Source organism: Ictidomys tridecemlineatus, unplaced genomic scaffold (genome assembly GCF_052094955.1).
Source record: "Ictidomys tridecemlineatus isolate mIctTri1 unplaced genomic scaffold, mIctTri1.hap1 Scaffold_186, whole genome shotgun sequence".
Taxonomy (NCBI): Eukaryota; Metazoa; Chordata; class Mammalia; order Rodentia; family Sciuridae; genus Ictidomys; species Ictidomys tridecemlineatus.
In genome coordinates, this window is record NW_027521603.1 from 265459 (window position 1) to 281690 (window position 16232).

Genomic DNA, 16232 nt, shown 5'->3' on the forward strand with positions numbered 1-16232 from the left:
ACATATGTATGTACTGGTCCCTCCTACAAGGGAAGACTCTCCATTGTATGTTTTTATTTATAGTGCTAATGATGAACAAATTCGAGGTTTATTTATTAAATTGGCTGTTGACTGTATATAAATCTCTGGGACTATCAAGCCCCCTTTATACTTTATGTGCGGATAATTGTTTATGGTGTTAATATCATATAATAAATATCATGAGTTTGTTTTATGCATTACATGTATGTTGTGTATATATTTGTGTATATATGTATAGTTTTATGAGTTTGTTTAAAACTATATTTGTTTAAGGGAGATAAAAAATCTTTCTAGATATTTAATTGGAACAGATACTTATGATGGGGCCAAAAAAGAACTTATTTTTTCAAATACTAAACCAACCATGGAATCTTGGAACTGCAACACTGTCAGCACTCATCTCTTCCTTCCTTCCTTCCCATTTATTTTACAGATGAGACAACACCACTTATCTCAAACTCACAGTTACTGGCAATGCCAAGGCTAAAATTCAGTTTTCTGGTATCTTTCTATCATAGAAACTCTTCTTATCTGAAATAAGTGACCAATAAAAACAAAATATTTAAAGACTAACATACACTTGCAATTAAAAATAGATCACATCAAAATGGATCAGTCAGTCAGTTCTATAATTCAGATATAGTAGTAAAATTTTTGTTACCATTACATTAGCAGGTATGCTAAGTTTCTAACAAATCATTTTCTCTACAAGCAGCACCTCTAAATTGATCTTAACAAAGGTTAACCTGTGGCAGTATTGAGAACAAATAGAAGGACATTCTCTTCACCATGAGAATATTTCCTCTTCCTCTTTCCTGGCTACTTATCTTAGTTTATAATCGAACCTCTAACCACTTGATCACAAGGACCATCCTGGAGAGTCAAGTCCCTAGTTCCTGGAAGCTCATAGTTGCAGAGAACTATTAAGAACAATGTATCCTATGTGGGCTTATTTCCCAAGCTGAAATATAATTAACACTATTAATGATGACAATAAGCATCGCTGGAGTTATTGTCACTCACTCAGTGTTCTGCTTCTAATTCTGGAAGTTTCTCTAGAGAATAGGCTGGTCTGATTTATCTGCATCATCCCAGCAGGCAGCTGCAGCCACACACCACTGAAGAGGTGGTCCTGCTCAAGATTAGTAGAAGGAATGTTTGGACACTTCAGACTTCCAAGGGGCAGAAAAATAGCCCGCCTGAAAAACAATTTGTTCTGGATTCACTTCGAAGGCAAGGCAGTTTTTCACTCCTCTACTAAGCTCCGGGTTTCTTTCCCACTCAAGGCCACAGCAAACAATCAGTGAAGAATGAACGTCAATCAGGCTCTGGAATGGCTGCTATTCAGTTGGAAGCCTCATAGTTTTCCGTGCTTTGTTCCCCCACCACCACCTCTGTCAAGTCCCCAGGCCCTGCGCTGCCCAGTAAAGTCCTGAGCCCAGCGACAGAGTCAGGGAACCGAAAAACCGCGGAATCAGAGGCAGAGGGAGCGGTGGGGGCTGCGGGAGCAGGAGTGGAGGGACCGGCAGGCCTAGCTCCCAGGCTGCGGCGTTGGAGGTGGCGGCTGGAGGAATGGAGCCCTTGCGGGTCCTTGAGCTGTACAGCGGCATTGGTGGCATGCACCACGCACTGAGAGGTGAGAAAGGCCAAATGCTTTCTGGAAAGAATCTAGGGCGCTTGTTGGTGCCTCTGCGCCGAGGGGGGCGCCCGGCGGGGTGCTAGCGGGGGAGAAGGAGTTGAGGCGGCGCTGGTTGCCCAGGAAACCGCCAGGTGCTATGCCTCAGTCGCCCCTCCAGGCAGAGATTCCCTTCTCCAGGGCCCCACGTTGGTCGCTAGGGCGGGCCCTGAGCCTCCAGGGACCCAAGTTTGTGAGGTCGCTTTCGCTAGGCTGTTAAGTCCAGAGCCTGCGAAGGGGTTATGAAGAGATGATGGCTAACAGAGTGTAGGTAGAAAAACTTCTTAAGTTTTACAAGTACAGCAGCATATTTATAATTGGCAAAGATTAACTGAATATTTTAAATAAGTAGTAAAAATAATTTTGAATGTTCCCAGAACAACAACAAAAAAATTTAAGATGACAGATATGCCAGTTAGCCTGACTTCATCATCTCACACTGTGTACATGTATTAAAATGTCATATTGTAGGACACAAATATATACTTTTTCTTTTTGTCAATTGAAAACAAAAAATATATTCATCATAGTCAGATATAATCAGAATAATCAGACTAGTCTAACATTGCTAAACCAGTGTAAAATATAAGTTAAAATTGAAAGGATGGGAATATTGAAGGGAAAATGTAATTTTACAGTTGGCTTAAACCAATCAATTGCATAGGATAAGATGGGAAAATATAGTTTGACCTCAGTGAAAATAAATCCTCAAGTTTAATTTGAATTCATGTTGAATTAATCCAACTGTATGCTTTAATCTGTTTTTAAAGTTTAACTGCAATTTTCACTAATAAACTTTCAGCTCTTTTATTTTAAAAAAATAAGACATCAAATTTGATTAAAATTTAAATTAAATTTCATAAATTACATTTAAAAAATTCTGTATCAGTATATTATAGACATTCCTGGTAACATACATTAGAAGGGCTACTGACAAATGAGCTTTAAATAATGGAGTTGCAAATATAGTACGGGTTCTGGAAATCTTGTCCAAAGTGAAACATATTTAGCATACAAAGGAAAGGCTGAGGAGATATATGATTCCTAACTTCAAATGTTAGACTTAAAAAATACATTTCTAGCTCATTTTCACTTAAACTTTTTCATTTTGTAATAATTTCAGACTTTAAAACTAGCACAAAGAATAGGATACTGGTATATTTTTCACCCAGCTTTCCCAAATGTCTTTCATAACCTTAGTGAATTGATGAAAACCAGGAAATTAACACTGATAAAATAGTATTGACTTATGTATACATATTATTCAATTTTTGTCAACTGTCTCATTAGCTTCCTTTTCCTGTTCCAGAATCACACATTAAGTTGTGTTATCACATTAATTTTCTCCACTAGGGGACACTATCTTAATTTTTGTCTTTTTTGACCTTGGTCCTTTTTAAAAAGAGCATCAAACAGCTATATTTTAGAAGGTCCCTCAATTTGAGTTTGACTAAAAGTTCTTCATGAGCTGAGCTTAGTGGCCACACTAATAATTCCAACTATTCTTGAAACTGAGACAGGAAGATTGCTTGAGTCTAGAAGTAGGAGGCCAGCCTGTGCAACATAGCAAGGCTTGTCTCAAAAAAAAAAAAAAAAAAAAAAACTCTTTATGACTAAATTCAGACTATGCATGTTCTCCATAAACACCATGGAAGTGATGTGCTCTTAAAGAAGATGTCTCATCACAGATGATATTTGCTTTGATCACTTGATTAAATATCTGCCATTTTTAAATTTTCTGTCTTTTCTCTACCATAGAGTTAATATTTGGAGTGTGTTTTTTTCATATATGACAGTACTTTCAGACTATGCAAATATCCTATTATAATATTTTTACCCAGTAATTTTAGCATCCAGTAATGATTTTTGCCTACAATCATTATTGGCATAATATTTGCCAAACGATGAAGTTTCTCTTTTCACTATTCTATTTTTTCCTTGGAATTCTGTGATGAATGAGGTGTTTTTTTTAACTCTTTATTCATTTATTTATATCAGGATAGACATAAATTTTGTTTTTAAATTAATTTTTAAATTTGTTTTAATTATACATGACAGTAGAATGCATTTATGCACTTTAATATATCATACATAGATGGGATGTAATTTCTCATTTTTCTGAGTGTACATGTTGTAGAATCATATTGGTTATGCAGTCACGTATATACATAAAGTAATAATGTCTATTTAATTCTACTATCATTCCTATCCCCACATCCCACCTCCTTCCCTCCCAATATTTCCCTCTACCTAATCTAAGGTAACACTATTCTTCTCTAGTGCCCCCCACCTTATTGTGAACTAGCATCTACATATTAGTGAAAAACATTCAGCCTTTGATATTTTTTTTAATATTGGATTGTTTCATCTAGCATGATATTCTCCAATTCCATCCATTTACTGGCAAATTACATAATTTCACTCTTCTTTAAAGCTGAGTGATATTCCACTGATTTTGTATATATACACACTCAGTGATATATATATATATATATATATCAATCACATTTCTTTATCTATTAATCTATTGAAGGACAGACACCTAAGTTGGTTTCATAGATTAGCTATTGTGAATTGAGCTGCTATAAACATTGATGTGGTAAATACTGTGGTAAAATATTGTAGTATTTTAATTTTAAGTTCTTTGGATATAAACGGAAACCTTCCATGATAAACAAAAATTCAAAGAATTCAAAACTACACAGCATACACAACAGAGCATCCTTGAAAAACTATTCCATGAGAATGAAGTGAAAAAAAAATAAAAACCAACAAAGGGAGGATCTACACTAAAGGAACCAAAAGGAGAAACTAAAACAAATCAAAACCCAAAAATAAATAAAATTACAGGGATCACAAATCATATCTCAATAATAACTTTGAATGTTAATGGCCTAAACTCATCAATGAAAAGACATAGATTGGCAGATGGGACTAAAAGTAAAACCTAACAATATGCTGTCCTCAAGAGACTCACCTCATGGACAAAGATCCATAGGCTTAAGGTGAAAGAATGGGATAAAACTTATCACTCATATGGATTACATAAAAAAGCAGGGGTTTCCATTCTCGTCTCAGATAAAGTAGACTTCATACCAAAGTTAATTAGAAGAGACAAGAAGGACATTTTATACTTCTTAAGGGAAGTATATATAAGCAGGACATAACACTTATAAATATTTATGCCCCAAACAAATCAATGTTTGATCTATGTACATCAAACAAACCCTTCTCAATTTCAAGAGACAAACAGACCACAATACAATAATACTGGGTGATTTTAACAAACCTCCCCCACTACTGGACATGTCTTATCTTTCAAAAAAACAAAAAAAAAAACAAAATAAGGAAACTATAAAACTAAATAATATAATTAATAATTTATACTTAACATAGATATATAGAGTATTTCATCCATCAATAAGCAAATATACTTTCTCCTCAGCAGCACATGGCTTCTTCTCTAAGATGGAGCAAATCTTATGCCAGAAAGAAACTATTAGTAAATTGAAAAAAAAATAGATTATACCTTGCAATCTAACCAGCCACAATGGAATGAAATTAAAAATCAATGATAAAATAAAAAATACAAACTATGGTAACAAATGGAGACTAAATAATACACTATTTGAATGATGAAATGATAGAAGAAATCAAGAAAGAAATAAACATATTCTTAAGAGTTAAATGAGAACATTGAAACAACATAAAATTTTATTTTACTCAGTGGATTTTACTCTATTTCTATCATTATTTTGTTGCTCATACCATACTACATTTGGCCATTGGAAATTTATTTACCTTGATTCCTGTCTTCTTTGTCTTATTCATATTATTTTTCAGGATATTTTCTTTTATTTTTTTTCTTACTATATAATATTATGTATTAATCCTGTATTTCCATTGCCCTTGCCCTTGAGTCAGTCATTTTTCTAAGGATGTCTGTTTTTTTTATTAGCAAATAGTTAGTTTAGATATCAAAATGCAGGCACTAAATGTGCTTAAGTCTCTGAAGTGCCTTTGTGTATTTCTCAATGGAATATTATTAGAAAATATATGTATTATAATTTGATATCTAGATTTTTTGTGTCTTTTTGTTTACTACTATTAAAAACTAGCATATTTAGCACAAAATTTATAGCTAATGCTATAGAAGGGATTTCTCAGATATATAAATTTATATCAAAAAAATATACTCTCTGTAGTGTTCATAATAAGAACAATGAGCTTTGTGCTCACTGGAACAGAAAGCTTTGATTATTATCAGAAACAGTGAAGGGAGTTGAAGGCATAAAAATCCTTTTATCCATTTTAGCCTGACTTGCAGAAGGCTTCATCAGTAAAGCTATGGTGAAAAAATAAACAAAGCAAATGAGGATATTTCCTTTATTAGAGTTCTAACATAAATTTGCTTTCTGTCCATTATTTTTTACTTTAGATAGATGAGATCCAAGTATAGGTATTTCTGCTATAATGCTATACATACTTTATAGTCTGCAAAATAGTAGCCTAAAAATAACAAGAATTAAACACAAAAAAATAGATTAGGGTAGAGCCCTCAAAATTTATGGAACTTTATATGTATTAACAAAAACTTCTAGCAGTAATTAACTGTCAATATGCTGAGTGACTACTACTATGTTTACCTCTCAATAACAATATTTAACCAGAGTTTCTATTTCCAACATGTGCATTTTTATAGTCTTAGATGTTTCTAAAATATTGCTTGTTCAACCTGTAGAGTCTCTGAATAAACAGTGGTTTCCTGAAGTAATCTTTGAATACCTGGGTGTTATAGAAGCTTTTTTTCAGTGGTAGTTATGTGTATAGTTGTACAGTCTTTTAAATTCCTTTCCTCATATTCCTCTGCCTCCTTCTATCCCTTCACCCATTTCATTAGTCCCCAACTTGGGGCTAGGTTTTATGAAAGAAAAAATATTGAAGAATCATACAATTCCTACTCTTTACAGATTGGAAATAATTTGGAAGTATTATAAGACAAAATATAATCAATTGGTAGAATGCTGTGTGCAGTTATAAACACTAGGCTTGCTTGTGCTATGTCCTAGCATTGCCCAGTTTTTCAAAATGCACTTCCAATGGGAGATGTTGCTGATCCTCCTCAGTCATAACAAGTTGTGAACTGATCTTTTCACTTGTTGACATTCCCAATTTGCTGAAAGGAGACGGTTTCTAAATTCTATAGATTTAATTTGTCAGTATTATGGTTTAGATGTTTGGAGTCCCCCAAAAGCTAATTGAGAGAGAATGCAAGAAAGTTTAGAGATGAAATGATTGGGTGACAAGGTTTGACCTAATCAGTACACTGATTCCCTGATAGGAATGAACTTGGGTGGTAACTATAGGCAGGTATGATATGGCTGGAGAAGGTGGGTCCTTGGGGCATGTCTTTGATGTTTATATTTTGTCCTAGTGAAATAAGCGCCAGCTGACACCATCTCTCTCTCTCTCTCTCTCTCTCTCTCTCTCTCTCTCTCTCTCTCTCTCTCTCTCTCTCTTTCTCTCCCTCTCCTCCTCCCCCACCTCTTAAACTCCCCTATTCCTGGTGTGATATCTTGAGCAATTTCCCTCCACAACACTCTCATGTCATTGTGTTCAACCTTATCTCTATACTCAAGAAATGGAGTCAAGCTTCAATGGACTGAGACCTCTTAAATTGTGAGCCCCCAAATAAATTTTTCATCCTCTAATTGTTCTTGTCAGGTCTTTTGGTCACAGCAGTGAAAAAGCCAACTTTAAAAAAATGAGTCCATCAGTACCACAAAATCTTGCCTCAAGAAGTAAGAAGAAACCTTTTGCAATTTACATATTGTTTCTGTTCAAATTTCCTCTTTGGGTGAAGATATACTTTAGGGTGGCAGGTGGCTAGGGAACTCTTTACTACTTCTTGAATATTATATTATTTATTAAAAAGTTAATTGAGGAAAATATATTGTTCATATATATCTAGTTGTTGAGAAATAAAAAGATGGAAGTAATTTAGAAGAATTTTAGAGAGAAATTATTTATGCTTATCTAAATAATATAATCAAGTAAATGTCTTTATATAGAATATAGATATTCCCATTTATATTAAAAAATAAACACCTAGTATGGTAGTGTACTAGTGTAATATCAGCAACTTCGGAGGCTCAACCAAGAGAATTGCAAGTTCAATTACAGTCTCAGCAACTTAGCAAGACCCTGTCTTCAATAAAAAAAAATGCTGGCAATATTTATCAGTGGTAACATGCCTCTGGGTTCACTTCCTGGCACACAAACAAAAAAGTAAATAACCTTTTTGCAGGTAAATATTATATAATGTTTTGTGTGATATAGAGAATGTAAAAAGTATCTTGGGAATGGATTTTTCCCTCATGTTGATTTGAAAAAAAATTCTAGTTTTCTTGAGATTTTTCAAAGAATTTTTGTATTAGAAAATTTTATCATCATTCCTAAAGAGACAAATGGTCTATTACTTTCCTAAATAGACAGATGGCCTATTATAAATCCTAATTATCCAGATAGAAAGTGGAGATTGAGAATGATGTAATTATCTTAATGGCATGTAAGATAACAGAATATAAGCCTCTAATATAAATATTCTATTGGGCATATTAGGATGATTTTGTTTAATGGAGAAAAAAATTATATTAATTGAAGATAGGCTACTAGGCACATGTAATTTAGTCTCCTACTCTGGTATTCAGTTCAAAACTGACTCCTGTAGTTAAAGAATTCAAAAGACACTTGGAGCCACATATATTTTTGCTTCGGTTTTTTTACTTTGGGATTTTTTTTTCAGGATCTTTAACTTAATTCATAGTTTTGTTTCTATATATATCTACAGTTTTCTAGAAAATAATATGGCAATGATTCCTTTCTAGAAATTAAGCTTTGTATATTAATTAGAAAATGTAGAATGTAGCTTTTAGCTACACAGTGTTTACTTGGAATGTTTTTTTCTTTTCCTTTATAAAGTTTGGTAATTTCTTTAAATTGCTAAGATAAAGCCTTAAATGTTGCCTGGTATTTAAGTATGAGTATTCTGATTTTTGTGATCATGAGACTATTGCAAAAGAGTAGGGGTCCAGTAGTGTGGGGAATGTCCACTCCATTTTCTGCCTACCTTTATAAAACATCAAGAAGCTCCCAACTGATTCAAGAGAGCACATGTGAGGTTGTATCTGCTTCATTCTTCTCTTGCTCATCATTGGCCCTTTGCCTCTTTACTGATGCTGATTGTGTTGACTGGTTGCTTTTGCAATGGTTGTGCTGGTGTTGTAATGAAAATAAGAGAAATCAGAGATCTTTAAGATTAAGACAAAGGCTGAAATTGCAATTCATCTCTTCTCCTTCTCCAATTTTGATGTGCCTACAGAAGTCAGCAGAGCATCCCTTTCATGAGGAAAACAAGATTCTCCAGCTCTTTTGCATTTTGTTACTCAGTGGGAAGCACAGAGAAAAAGCAGAGCAGGAAAACATTCATTGTTTTTCAATCTTTTCAGAGTGCTGTTGATCTTTGTTGGGATAAGAAACACAGTTTATTATTCCTTAATTGCCCTCCTCAAAAGAACCTGTTGTTAAATTCCCATTGTTTGACTAGCATTTAGGAAAGTAATTATTAATAGGTTCCAATGATAAATAATATGGCCAGGAGAAAATTTGACATGGTACTTCAGTTGATGGTGGGATGATGTTGACACTTTTGCATGGTGGATACTGAAGAAGAGTCAGTGGTAGAATTGATGAATAAGCATTTACGAGAATTGACTTCCTTTTTAAGTGGACAATTACAAGCTTTTGTATTTACTGTACTTTATAAAAAGGAGGCTTTCACATATTTCAACTCTGCACAACATGTTTTTTTGCAAATATTTGTACACATAGTAGGAGAATGACAATTTCTATGTTTGACACGCTATCTTGAGGAGCAAGAAAAAACAACTTGAAATAACACTCGATTTGTAGTATAATAAAGGATGTGGGTGGCTTAGTGATATCTTCTTTCCTTTCAAAGTGTTTCTTAAAACCAGATGTGAGTAGAAAAGAAGGTATTCAGAACACACAATAAAATGGATGTGTGCTTTGTGAAATTGAGAGAATTCATCAATACATGAAACAATGATTTATCATTGCATTTGGTCCTAAAACATATCAATGTAGATCAACAGAGGCACTGTAAGATAGATAGCTACTTTATAATACCAAGGCAAAGGGGTTAATTGGGCTTACTGGGTTCAGTTTGCCACCCTCATGGCACTTTCTGTTGTCTGTGTCAACAGAGTTTCAAAAGTACATTCCCACTAAGCCATCCACTCTGTTATTTATACAGTTGTACTACCAAGGAGGGATGGATCAGTTTACAAGCTGGGAGGCCTTTTCTTCCTCTTTTTCTGCCCACTTCATGCTTTCTTATCCAGCTGTTCCTACACACCTCCATATTCCTAATCTCTCCTCAGTTCTTCTGATTTTTATTTAATTTTCCTCTTTCCTCTTATTCATGGATTCATGTGTATGCATATTATACCTGGTTCTATTGAACTGCACATGATTCCTTGTCACCTCTAAACTCATTTTACTAAGTTACACCTCAAAACTTACTGAAACCCTTTGAAATTTTTGTCAGTAAACCTTTTAAAAACTCTTTAGAAGTTAAACCATTGCACATGTAGCTACAGTCCTCTTTATCTGCTAGTACCTCCACACTCCTGAGATGTTATTATTTAAAAAAATATACTGCCAGACCATTCTCATATTTGTATATCATCTATCTATCTATCTATCTATCTATCTATCTATCTATCTATCTATCTATCTATCTATCTGTCTATCTACAAACATAACATGGCATTCTGAAAATATCATTCTGCTTTTGTGCTGGAGTCTGGCTGGCTTGGCATAAAAACTGGGGGGGGAGGGGAGGGGCGTGACAAGCAACTTGTAAATGTTGATACAGAGGGAGCCACTTCATTGTAGGAGAGTAGAGGTATATATACACCTAATTGAAACAAGCTGTGTATAATTAGTTAACATCATTCAGATACAGCAATCCTCTCATCTTAACAGTTATACACAGCTCAACTCAATCAACATCATCTTAATGACTCCATAGCTTTACCTCACACCACTCCTCTTGGCAAAGTGCCAGGCGCCATCTTGACTTGTTTGTGGCTCTCTACATTTTCCCCCTTTTATTTTTAAACAACAAGTATGTGGCTTAGGGACCCTGGCTCCTCTAGGTTGTCCAATAGTATACATGGTCCTACCCGACATTGGATGGTCTGACCTCAAATCATCAGCCTCCTGTCTTAGGTTGGTAGCATTGTAATTGGATCCTACCTGTCTTTGACTACTGGCCCAACACACTTAGCCATATTGTGGATAATGACCATTGTGGCTTTTACACAAACACCATAAATAATCTGCTACAAGCAGAAAGGGAGGATACAAAATGCCATGATACCATGCCAATTGATGGCTCCAAGTAAGAAGCCTTTGGAAAAATTATACCAGCAATGACACCTTTAGCAAAGATACCGAGTTACAATTTGTTGTCTCAATAGATTACAGTTTGTTGTCACAATCCAGGTAAAGCAGTATCTAATTAAATCACAGTCCATTAAGTTCACAGTCAAGGTAAATCACAGCCCAGATAATTTCTGCAGGCAGCTAGCCTCAGCTGTAGCAGCAGAAACAGCAATCAGCTATGATGATCTGAAGTCTTGTCCGGTTCTCAGCAATAGTGGAAATCTCTCCACCCTCGTACTCACCGGCACTGGAACGAAGGCAGGAACTCCGACAATGATGGCTAAAGAAAATCCTGTAGTATTCCAGGAGGCACTAAGAAACAACTTTCTGAACAATTTAGTACATTATCTCAAGGTTTCTTACATTTGAAATAGGCCTTTTTAGTGGTAGTCTTCTTCTCATGCTCTTCTTCCCTATCCCATTTTGAGTCACCCCCCTTATATCAGAGAAGATATTTGGCATTTGTTTTTTAGGGATTGGCTACCTTCACTTAGCATAATCTGCTCTAATGCAATCTATTTGCCTGCAAATGCCATGATCTTGTTATTTTTTAGTGCTGAATAATATCCCATTGTGTATAAATGCCATATATTTAAATACATTCATCTATTGAAGGGCATCTAGGTTAGTTCCACATTCCAGCTATTGTGAATTGTGCTGCTATATACATTGATATGGCTGTGTCCCTGTAGTATGCACTTTTTAGGTCTTTTGGGTATAGTACGAGAAGGGGAATAGGTGGGTCAAATGGTGGTTCCATTCCCAGCTTTCTAAGGAATCTCCATACTGCTTTCTAAATTGGCTGCAACAATTTGCAGTCCTACCAGCAAGGTATGAGTGTACTTTTTTCCCCGCAACCTTGCCAGCAATTATTGTTGTTTGACTTCATAATTGATGCCATTCTTATTGGAGTGAGATGGTATCTTAGAGTAGTTTTAATTTGAATTTCTCTGATTGTTAGAGATGATGAGCATATTTTATGTACTTGTTGATTGATTGTATGTTCTATTCTGAGAAGTTTCTGTTCAAGTCCTTGTCCCACTTGTTGATTGGGTTATTTGCTTTTTTGTTGTTTAACTTTTTTAGTTCTTTGAGATTAGAGCTCTATCTTATGTTTGAGGGGTAAAAATTTGTTCCAAGTATGTAGGCTCCCTATTTACCTCACATATTATTTCTCTTGCTGAGAAAAAACTTTTTAGTTTGAATTTGTCCCATTTGTTGATTCTTGGTTTTAACTATTGTGCTATAGGTGTCTTATTAAGAAATATGGGGCCTACCCCCATGTGATGAAGATTAGGGCCAACTTTATCTTCTATTAGATGCAGAGTCTCTGGTCTGATTCCTAGCACCTTGATCCATTTTGAGTTGACTTTTGTGCATAGTGAGAGAAAGGGATTCAATTTCATTTTTTTGCATTGGGTTTCCAGTTCTCCCAGCACCATTTGCTGAAGATGCTATCGTTTCTCCATTACATGGTTTTAGAAGAAGACTACCACTAAATAGGGAAGAGAGGTGGGAGGGAAAAAGAGGGAGAAGGGCAGTTGCAGGGAAGATGGAAGGAGAACCTCACTATTTACGGAATACATATATGATGTTGTAATGAGAAAAGAAAAAAAAGTGTGTCACATTAGATTGGATAGAGAGAAAGGATTGGGGAGGAGGGGAAGAGTAAGGAGGATAGAAAAGGCAGCAGAAAAGAATTGACAAAATGATTGATGTATGAATATTCCATGTATGTATTATATGTCAAAATTCATTCTGCTGTCATGTATGACTAAAAATAAATAAATAAATAATAAATAATTTTAAAAAAAGAAATAGGCCTTAATGGTGCTCATTACTCATTAGCTTCCAGGTAGGAGAGAACCATTGTAGTTATTGGCATTGGAAATGACCAAACTTCAGGGGCCCTGTGGCCCAGCCTTCACAGCTGCAGCATCCTTGGGCAGTCCCATGGTCGGGGGGCGAGGAAGAGCCGCCAGCTGGAAGGTCCCCACAGCATCCACTACCGGCTCACGCCCACAGCAGCCAAAATGCTTCATGCACCCTCCGTTGATGAAAAGAGATTCATAGGAGCCTCCTGTTGTAATTCCTTTCCTGATAATCCTTCCTCCTCTAAACTTTCTTTCTTCCTCTGACTAGAGTTCCTAGTCTTTTATCAACATATGTCTTAACTGTTCTTGATTTCACTGGGTGCCTCCTTTCCTCAGCAATTTACCTAACACCCCTTCCATATTTCCATAACAAAGAAAAAGACAAAACAAGATACAAACATATTTTATCAATCTTCTTCATTTTTAAAAAATGGCCATACTTCCTCTCGCCCTGTCTGCTAGAGACGAGCAGATTTGCTCCTGTCCTATCTATCTTTAGGGGTGGGCAGCTTTTCCTTGTCACTCTCCCCCGAGTATCCCGGGGCTCCCTGTACAGGCCACCATCTGCCAAAGTCCGGCTGGCTGGGCAAAATAGCCGGGAGGAGTGACAGGCAACTTGTGAAGGTTGATACAGCAGGAGCCGCTTTATTGTAGGAGAGTAGAGGTATATATACACTTAAGTAATTATACACAGCTTGTTTCAATTAACATCATCCAGATACAGCAATCCTCATCATTTTAACAATTATACACAGCTTAACTCAATCAACATCATCTTAGAGACTTGCTGGCATTACCTCAAACCACTCCTCTTAGCAAATTGCCAGGCGCCATCTTGACTTGTTTGTGGCTCTCTACACTTTTGTAGCTCTACATTCTATTTTTCAGAAGCATGCCTATTGCAGAGAGATGTATGCCTGCTACCCAGATCAAGTTCAAACTGGTAACTGAATTGTAATTCACATTATATTTTCTACATACTAAAGAACTTTTAAGTTATATTCAGCCCTCCCCCCTTCCCACTAAGCAATATCATAGTGAAGAGACATAGTTGCCATGATGAACATATTGCTAATGTTTCATGGCAGTTTTTTTCCAAACACCAGTTAATAACATAAATTAAGTAGTATGCAATCTACATTTGAAAAGAGAAGAAAATGTAGTAAAAGGTGTCAGAGTAAATGTTATTTAATTTTCATGAATATATATTACTAGGCTCTAATAGGTGAATATTCACTATACCTTCTATGGTAAAACTCAGTCAAAAAGTTTATGGGGTATTAAAAAACTTATTTTGTATTGTACACTTCAATGTGCTCTGGGTTTTGGATTCAAAAGTGGAGTGTTCTGGATCATAGGCACCATCATATTTTGTTAGACACAGACAACAAGTGCAATGCCTATTTATACTCCCTACATGATAATCATTATTTAATATTCTAGCCAGAGTTTTACATGTTGTATTAATGTGGAGGGTGAAAAGTTCTATACTATTTTAATTTTAAAAACTGAAGTTAAGTATAACCTCTTAAAGAGTATTAAATCCTATACTTTTAAAAGATTCCTATTCTTAAAAATAATATGAAAGCTAGAGAAACTTTCATCTCTATAAACTTTTCTAACATTTCCCTTTTGTAAAGTACCAAGCCTAGAACCATGTGGTCTTGGTAATTACTAAAAACAATGATTCAGAGTCTTCTACTTCACAAACTGTAAACAGGATTCTTTTAACAAATATCAGTACTCCGGTGTCCACAGCATTTTTGAGGAATATTGATATCCCTCAATATATGAATCTACTGTGTTTCAGTCAAATTCTATTGTTCCCAAGTCCTCTATTGTGGAAGAGCAGATGCTAGCAAGGACTAGAATATATTTCAGGCCTTTGAGAAAACCACTATAGAATGAAAGAATCCCCATCATGAATAGAACATTCAGAAATAATTTAGGTCTAATTGTTGTTGGTTATCCATGTTTTTCTTTGAGAATGGAGATATACTCAATTCCTTTTTTTGGTGATTGTTAGTGGTTATTTCAACTTACTGGTATACCTACTAGATTCATTCATTGGTGCTATATGTGTCCTCATAAATAATGAAGGAAATAGTATACTTTACTTATGGCAGCTCAAATGTCGGAACAAAGATTGTCCTTTAGTTGTGGGAATTTTGATTCTTACACTAGCAGGCAGCCATCTATCATTTAGGTAATTGCCTATAAGTACATACTTTACATTCTAATTTCATTTTTGGACTCAATATTTTTAATGTCTTAATGCAATTCTGAATTTCATGAAAATGGGCTTAAAATATAAAAGACAGGGAATGGGGTGTTGGGTCAGTGGCACAGCACTCACTTAGCATATGCAAGATACTGAGTAGGATCCTCAGAATTACATAAAAATTAATTAATTAATTGAGTGATTAATTTATTAAAGTTAGAAGAAGAACTCAAAGATGAAGAACATGAAGAAGAATAGGAAGAATAGGAAGAAGAAGAAGGAGAAGAAGAAGAAGAAGAAGAAGAAGAAGAAGAAGAAGAAGAAGAAGAAGAAGAAGAAGAGGAGGAGGAGGAGGAGGAGGAGGAGAAAGAAGAAGGAGAAGAAGAAGAAGAAGAAGAAGAAGAAGAAGAAGAAGAAGAAGAAGAAGAAGAAGAAGGAGAAGAAGTCATCAATGATGACTCAGGAAAAATGGCAATAGAGTGAGTTTAAATTTTGGTTTCCAATTCCAAAATGTTTCTTCAGAACTGCACTTTTTAAAATATTTCAGATCTCCTACTTTCATGACATGTTTAGTAGTGTTTTTTGGATTAATCTTAATATGCTGTAGTTATTCTTTTAAGGAAAAACCAGCTGACATGCCCCACAAGACTGTAAATCAAAGAAAATCTTTCATTAAGCAAAAGTTCCTTTCACATTTGCTACAATCATAGTAAATACACTTCTTTGTATAAAGGGACTGTCTTTGTTGGGCATTTAAAATATCCCAATAAACTATATGTCATAACTGAAAATCTTATTGTTGTTTATGGAATCATGGATTAATCAAATTCAATGCTGTACACTTTAGAGTACAATAGAAGGGAACTCAAAGATGAAGAACACAAAGAAAAATAGGAAGAAGAAGGAGAAG

The 16232-nt window shown here is 35.2% G+C and overlaps 1 long non-coding RNA gene across 1 annotated transcript in view; it reads left to right on the plus strand.

Annotated features, from left to right (window-relative positions):
• The first annotated feature begins 1360 nt into the window (after positions 1 to 1360).
• The window catches only part of LOC144372897 (uncharacterized), a 66275-nt gene continuing 51403 nt past the window's right edge, over positions 1361 to 16232 (plus strand). The window contains exon 1 of the long non-coding RNA XR_013432725.1: positions 1361 to 1657. This is a non-coding gene — a long non-coding RNA (uncharacterized LOC144372897). The remainder of the gene's footprint in view (positions 1658 to 16232) is intronic.